The following is a 5485-nucleotide window of genomic DNA, read 5'->3' on the forward strand; positions in this document are numbered from 1 at the left end:
CACCAGGAGGGTAAACTGTGTCTATAGTTTTTATTTTGAACCTCTTGGTGCCCTCATGCTTCAGATGGTCTCTTATAAACAGCGTGTAACTGAGTGTTGTTTTCTTATCTAGCCTGGCATATTTATCTTCTAACTAGGGTATTTAGTCCATTACATTTAATGTAATAATTGCTATATTTGGGCTTAAATTTAACATCTAATCTTACACTTTCTCTTTTTACTATCTGTTTCTTGTTTCTTTCCCGTCTTTTCATGCCTTCTTTTGAATTTTTCTCATTCCTCTTTTTGTCCTCTCCTAATTTGGAAGTCATTATACCCTATTTTTGTTAGTTACATTTTTATTGGTTATTTTAGAAATTACAACATGTATTATTAACATTATACTTTCAGAATTTAATCATTATTTTTACCTTCCTCCTGAATAATGCGATGCCTTTGGAAAACTTTAACTCCATTTATACCATCCCAACTGTAGTTACTGTATATTTTAATTTTACATATTTTAACACCTACTCAAGACATTATTATTGTTTTATACAATCAGTGTTCATTTATTTTATCCAAATAGTTGCCTCTTTTTTCACTCTACATTTCTTGAATCTCAGCATCTCTGGCTAGATCATTCATTTACCTTCTACCTGAAGTACATCCCTTAACATTTCCATTAATGAAGGTCTGCTGGTGGTACAGTTTTAATTTATATAAAAAAAAATATCTATTTTATTCTAATATTTTAAATGACATTATTTTTACTGAATGTATTATTCTAGGGTGGGAGTGGTTTTTGGCAATACTGCAGGTGTTCTTCTAGCTTCCATTGACTGATGACTTCTCAACAGTAGCAATCTTAACTGTTATTCCTTTACACTTTTTTTTACTCTGACTACTTTTAAGGTTTTCCTCTTGTGTTGGCTTTTCTGCCGTTTCACTGTGCTGTGTATAGATGTGAATTTATGTTTATTTGCTCTGCTTTGAATGAGTTGAACTTTTTGAATCTGTGGATTTGTGCCTTTCATCAGTTTTGGAAACTTTTTAACCATTATCTCTTCAAATATTGCCTCTGGGACATGCTTTTTCTCTTCTTTTGGTACTCAAATGAAACATAGAATTTGTTATCATCTTACTTGACAATATCTTTAGTCTTCTGTATTTTCCATTTTTTTTGTCTCTCTGTGCTGCATTCTGGATAAATTTTTCTGACCTCTCTTCCAGTTCACTAACTATCTTTGGTTGTAGCTAATCTAATTTCAGCCTTCTTTTGAGAAGCTGTTTTTGGCACTTTCTGAAATCTAAGTCACTGAATATTTTCTTATTTCTGAAGATATTTCAACGTTGTATTCTTTTTTTTATTTATTTATTTTTATTTATTTATTTATTTATTTTTGGCTGTGTTGGGTCTTCGTTGCTGCATGCAGGCTTTCTCTAGTTGCAGCGAGCGGGGGCTGTTCTTCGTTGTGGTGCATGGGCTTCTCATTGCGGTGGCTTCTCTTGTGGCGGAGCACAGGCTCTAGGCACACGGGCTTCAGTAGCTGTGGCTCGCAGACTCTAGAGCGCAGGCTCAGTAGTTGTGGCGCACGGGCTTAGTTGCTCTGCAGCATGTGGGATCTTCCCAGACCAGGGCTCGAACCCGTGTTCCCTGCATTGGCAGGCGGATTCTTAACCACTGTGCCACCAGGGAAGTCCCTTTTCATCAGTTTTTAAAGTTAATGTGTGAAACTTTCTGTGACTATATTGCAATGCACATGCATAGGTTTTAAAATAAAACCTGGGTTTAACCTTAACACTCACTAGCTTTGAGACTTTGGGCCAGTTTTATGAATATTTTTAATGCTTGGTTTTTCTATCTCTGAAATATGGCTAATAAAGCTACCTTGTTTTCTTATATAAAGCAACACTTGGTGTGTAAGTACTCAAAATGTATTCACCGAATTACAGTTCTGTTTTATCATTAGGATGAGGAACCAATTAGGAGGGTATTACAGTCCAGGCCAAATGTGAAAGTCTGAACTGGAGTCTGAGCAGTAGAAATGGAAAGGGATTCTGGGACCTTTGGAGTAGAGTGGACAGCATTTGGTAATTAATCATATGTGGGGAGGAGAAGTCAAAGCTACTGAAAAAGGTCCTGCTTGAGTGAAATGTAATGAATTACCTGAAATAGAGGAGAAATGGACTTGAGGGAGAATAAACAGAATAAAATTCTTAGAAGCTTTCAATGTGTTAAATTTTTTTAATTAAAATTTTGAAAATTTAGCTTCATTGAGGTATATAAAACTATTTAAAGTGTACATTGTGATGATTTGATATATGTATATATTGTGGAAGAATACTTCCCATCTAGTTAACTAACACATCAATCACCTCACACATTTTTTCTTTTTCTTTTTTTGATAAGAACATTTAAGTGTTATACTCCGCTAATTTCAGTTATACAATAGAATATAGTGTTATCAACAATAGCCACCATTTCACCATGTTTTACATTAGCTCCTCAGACCTTATTCAGCTTTAAAGTTTTTGTACCCTTTTATGAACCTCTCCCCACTTCCCATCCCGCCCCTCACTGAGGCCCTGGCAACCACTCTTTCTGTTTCTATGTGTTTGACTTTTTTTTTTTTTTTCCAGGTTCCACATATAAGTGATACTATGCAGTATTTGTCTTTCTCTGTCTGGCTTATTTCATTTAGCACAATGCTCTCAAGGTCCAACCATGTTGCAAATGGCAGGGTTTCCTTCTTTCTCATGGCTGAATAATATTCCACTGTATGTATATACTACACCTTCTTTATTCCTTCATCCATTGATGGACACTTAGGTTCCATACCTTGGCTATTGTGAATAATGTAGCAATGAACATGGGAGTGCAGATATCTGTTCAATATCCTGTTTGCATTTCCTTTGGATATATACCTAGAAGTGGGATTGCTGAATCATATGGTAGTTCTTTTTTAAATTTTTTGAGGAACTTCCATACTGGTTTCCATAGTGGCTGCAACAATTTACATTCCCACCAACAGTGTGCAGTGTTCCCTTTTCTCTACATCCTTACCAACACTTGATATCCTTTGTCTTTTTGATGATTACCATTCTAACAGATGTATTGGGGTATCTCACTGTCGTTTTGATTTGCATTTCCCTGATGATTAGTGATGTTAAGCACTTTTCCATGTACCTGTTGGCCATTGTATATCTTGTTTGGAAAAATATTCAGTTCCTCTGCCCATTTTTAAATCATATTGTTTGAATTTTGCTATTGAGTTGAATGAGTTCTTTATAGTTTTAAAATATTAACCCCTTATCAAATATAAGATTTGCAAATATTTTCTCCCATTCTGTAGGTTGCCTTTTCATTTTGTTGATGGTTTCTTTTGCTGTGCAGAAGCTTTTTAGTTTGATGTAGTCCTACTTGTTTGTTTTTGTTTTTGTTGCCTGTGTTTTTACGGTCAAATCTAAAAAATCATTGCCAAGACTGGTGTCAAGGGGCTTACCTTTGTTCCCTTCTAGGAGTTTTATGGTTTCAGGTCTTAAGTTCAAGTCTTTAATCCATTTTTAGTTGATTTTTATGTGTGGTGTAGCATAGTTGTCCAGTTTTATTCTTTTGCATGCGGCTGTCCAGTTTTCCCACCCATCCTTTTCCCACTGTGTATTCTTGGCTCCTTTGTCATAAATTAATTGACCATATGTGCATGAGTTTGTTTCTGTGCTCTATATTCTGTTCCATTGATCTATTTATTGTCTGTTTTGATGCCAAACCATAGGGTTTTGATTACTGTAGCTTTGAAATATAGTTTGAAATCAGGAAGAGTGATGCCTCCAGCTTTTTCTTTTTCAAAATTGCTATGGCTATTCAGGGTCTTTTGTGGTTCCATACAATTTTCTTCTGATGTCTGATCTTATTTATTCATTACTCTTAGAACATTGCATTTTTGACTGGACTCAAGACTTAAAGGTCAGAACTCTCAGAGACATCAGCCTCCATCTCTTGGCAGTCTGTTCCTGGCGTTTTGCTTTGGCTTCCTTCTTTCTCTTGGCCAAAGGCATAGCATATTCTGCAGCCTCTTTCTTATTTTCCTTAGTACAGTGTTTCTTCAGAGCAATACACCAATGTGTGTGTTGCACAACATGTGGAGTAACAAGACACTGAATCTTGGGTGCTTTGGTCCCAGGTTTCTCACCTTCTTTGTTTAAGGGCTTTCTCTCAACATATGGGCAAACGCTATCCTCTTTAGAGAGACTGAAAAGTTTCTGGATTCCACCAACTCTTTTGGGCCCCAGGTGACAAGGTACGGTAGTATTAATGAGTCCAGGAATATCCTTCTCCCTATTTTTTTATGATGACCAAATTGAGAACACTCAGATTGACAACTGCAGTGCAACCCTGTACAGATCTGTGCTTTCTTTCTCCAGTCCTCCTTGATCTGTAATAGGAATGCCTCTTAGTAGCAGGCCGACATGGCCATGGGTCAATGTATGATGGGGTTACATTCTGATAAATCCATCGTAAGTTGAAAATATTGTAATTTGAAAATGCGTTTAAAACACATAACCTGCTGAAAATCATAGCTTAGCCTAGCCTACCTTAAATGTGCTCACAACACTTACATTAGCCTACAGTTGGGCAAAATCATCTAACACAAAGCCTATGTTATAATAAAGTGTTGAATATCTCATGTAATTTGTGGAATACTGAAAGTAAAAAACAGAATGACTGTATGGGTACAGAACAGTTTTAAGTGTGTCAGTTGTTTACCCTTGTGATCATGTGGCTGATAAGAGAGTATCGTACCATATATCGGTAGCCCAGGAAAAGGTCAGAATTTGAAGTACCGTATGGTTTCTACTGAACGCACACCACTTTTGCACCATCATAAAATCGAAAAATCATTAAGTCGAGTCATGGACCTCCTGTATTTACATTTGCTAGTGAGATTTATGCTTCTGTATGTTTTCCTGTTACTAAATAGTGTCCTTTCATTTCAGCATGAAGAAGTCCCTTTAACATTCCTCGTAAGTCTGGTCTGGTAGTGATGAACTCCTTCAGCTTTTGCTTGTCTGAAAAACTCCATCCCTTCTTCCACTCTGAAGAACAACTTGGCCAGGTAGAGTATTCTTGGTAATATATCAGCACTTGTAATATATTGTGTCACTCCTCTCTGGCCTGCAAAAGTTCTGCAAAATATCTGCTGGTAGTCTTATGGGGTTCTCTTGTACGTAACAAGATGTTTTTCTCTTGCTGCTTTTAAGATTCTCTCCTTGTTTTGACAGTTTAATTATAATGTGTCTCAGTGTGGGGCTCTTTTTTTTTTTGGCCCTGCCATGCGGCTTGTGGGATCTTAGTTCCCTGACCAGGGATCGAACCTGTGTCCCATGCAGTGTAAGCACAGAGTCTTAACCACTGGACTGCCAGGGAATTCCCTGGGGCTTTGTTTTTTTGTTTTTCTAAAAATTTTTATTGGAGTATAGTTGATTTACAATGTTGTGTTAGTTT

At 36.6% G+C, this 5485-nt stretch overlaps 1 pseudogene; it reads right to left on the reverse strand.

Annotated features, from left to right (window-relative positions):
* Nucleotides 1-3933: 3933 nt before the first annotated feature.
* On the reverse strand, nucleotides 3934-4458 carry LOC103086334 (40S ribosomal protein S6 pseudogene; annotated as a pseudogene).
* Nucleotides 4459-5485: the final 1027 nt, after the last annotated feature.

Source organism: Lipotes vexillifer, unplaced genomic scaffold (genome assembly GCF_000442215.2).
Source record: "Lipotes vexillifer unplaced genomic scaffold, Lipotes_vexillifer_v1.1 scaffold935, whole genome shotgun sequence".
NCBI lineage: Eukaryota > Metazoa > Chordata > Mammalia > Artiodactyla > Lipotidae > Lipotes > Lipotes vexillifer.